General features: G+C 60.0%; 1 pseudogene; it reads right to left on the reverse strand.

Annotated features, from left to right (window-relative positions):
• The window catches only part of LOC124608968, a 5,845-nt pseudogene that overhangs the window by 2,460 nt on the left and 885 nt on the right, over positions 1 to 2,500 (reverse strand).

A 2,500-nucleotide genomic window follows, 5' to 3' on the forward strand; every position in this document is an offset into this window, starting at 1 on the left:
ATCTTCTTCAGCGCCAGGAGACGGGACCGACGGAGGGTCGGACCCATCCATCGGCAAGATGGAATGCCGAGGCCCCCCTGGGCAACAGGAGCGTGGAAGTATCCCAGGGGGGTGTCCGCCGGAAGGCGGAACCATCTCCTGACGGCGGCCCGGATGGTAACGTCGGCCGACTTCAATGCACCCACCCGGGTGCGGCTGAGGGCCAGCCCGTGGTACAGGCCAGGGAGAAGTACGTTGGTGAGAGCGTGGAGGCGCTGTTGCGGCTTCAGCGGAGCTCGGGAGATGACGTCAAGCTGCTCCACCAGGTGGCTACGTGGATTGAAGACACAGCGACCCGCCGTGGAAAATTGCAGCCCCAGGTACCGGAAGGTTTCACCCACACGCAGGGCAGGCATGGTGGTATTGCCTGCTGTGAAGGTGACATTGCTGTCCACCTTCACCTTCTTCTCGCGCCCTGACGCGACTAAGGCGAGGGTGAAACACTTCCGGGCGTTGATCTGCAGCCCCAGAGTCATAGTTACTCCCGCCGTTTACCCGCGCTTGCTTGAATTTCTTCACGTTGACATTCAGAGCACTGGGCAGAAATCACATTGCGTCAACACCCGCTAGGGCCATCGCAATGCTTTGTTTTAATTAGACAGTCGGATTCCCCCAGTCCGTGCCAGTTCTGAGTTGATCGTTGAATGGCGGCCGAAGAGAATCCGCGCACCCGCGCGCCCCCGGAGGAGCACGCTAAGGCGGACGCGGCCTCGCAGCAAGGAAGATCCGTGGGAGGCCAAGGCACGGGACCGAGCTCGGATCCTGCACGCAGGTTGAAGCACCGGGGCGCGAACGCCGCGCAGGCGCGCGCATCCTGCACCGCCGGCCAGCACGAGGCCAACCAACGGCGAGAGCAGACCACGCCCGCGCTAAACGCCCGCACTTACCGGCACCCCTACGGCACTCACCTCGCCCAGGCCCGGCACGTTAGCGCTGACCCACTTCCCGACCAAGCCCGACACGCCCCGATCCTCAGAGCCAATCCTTATCCCGAAGTTACGGATCCAATTTGCCGACTTCCCTTACCTACATTATTCTATCGACTAGAGGCTCTTCACCTTGGAGACCTGCTGCGGATATGGGTACGAACCGGCGCGACACCTCCACGTGGCCCTCTCCCGGATTTTCAAGGTCCGAGGGGAAGATCGGGACACCGCCGCAACTGCGGTGCTCTTCGCGTTCCAAACCCTATCTCCCTGCTAGAGGATTCCAGGGAACTCGAACGCTCATGCAGAAAAGAAAACTCTTCCCCGATCTCCCGACGGCGTCTCCGGGTCCTTTTGGGTTACCCCGACGAGCATCTCTAAAAGAGGGGCCCGACTTGTATCGGTTCCGCTGCCGGGTTCCGGAATAGGAACCGGATTCCCTTTCGCCCAACGGGGGCCAGCACAAAGTGCATCATGCTATGACGGCCCCCATCAACATCGGATTTCTCCTAGGGCTTAGGATCGACTGACTCGTGTGCAACGGCTGTTCACACGAAACCCTTCTCCGCGTCAGCCCTCCAGGGCCTCGCTGGAGTATTTGCTACTACCACCAAGATCTGCACCGACGGCGGCTCCAGGCAGGCTCACGCCCAGACCCTTCTGCGCCCACCGCCGCGACCCTCCTACTCGTCAGGGCTTCGCGGCCGGCCGCAAGGACCGGCCATGACTGCCAGACTGACGGCCGAGTATAGGCACGACGCTTCAGCGCCATCCATTTTCAGGGCTAGTTGCTTCGGCAGGTGAGTTGTTACACACTCCTTAGCGGATTCCGACTTCCATGGCCACCGTCCTGCTGTCTTAAGCAACCAACGCCTTTCATGGTTTCCCATGAGCGTCGATTCGGGCGCCTTAACTCGGCGTTTGGTTCATCCCACAGCGCCAGTTCTGCTTACCAAAAGTGGCCCACTTGGCACTCCGATCCGAGTCGTTTGCTCGCGGCTTCAGCATATCAAGCAAGCCGGAGATCTCACCCATTTAAAGTTTGAGAATAGGTTGAGGTCGTTTCGGCCCCAAGGCCTCTAATCATTCGCTTTACCGGATGAGACTCGTACGAGCACCAGCTATCCTGAGGGAAACTTCGGAGTGAACCAGCTACTAGATGGTTCGATTAGTCTTTCGCCCCTATACCCAGCTCCGACGATCGATTTGCACGTCAGAATCGCTACGGACCTCCATCAGGGTTTCCCCTGACTTCGTCCTGGCCAGGCATAGTTCACCATCTTTCGGGTCCCAACGTGTACGCTCTAGGTGCGCCTCACCTCGCAATGAGGACGAGACGCCCCGGGAGTGCGGAGGCCGCCGTCCCGTGAAGGGCGGGGAAGCCCCATCCTCCCTCGGCCCGCGCAAGGCGAGACCTTCACTTTCATTACGCCTTTAGGTTTCGTACAGCCCAATGACTCGCGCACATGTTAGACTCCTTGGTCCGTGTTTCAAGACGGGTCGTGAAATTGTCCAAAGCTGAAGCGCCGCTGACG

This window comes from Schistocerca americana, chromosome 3, assembly GCF_021461395.2.
Source record: "Schistocerca americana isolate TAMUIC-IGC-003095 chromosome 3, iqSchAmer2.1, whole genome shotgun sequence".
Lineage (NCBI taxonomy): Eukaryota > Metazoa > Arthropoda > Insecta > Orthoptera > Acrididae > Schistocerca > Schistocerca americana.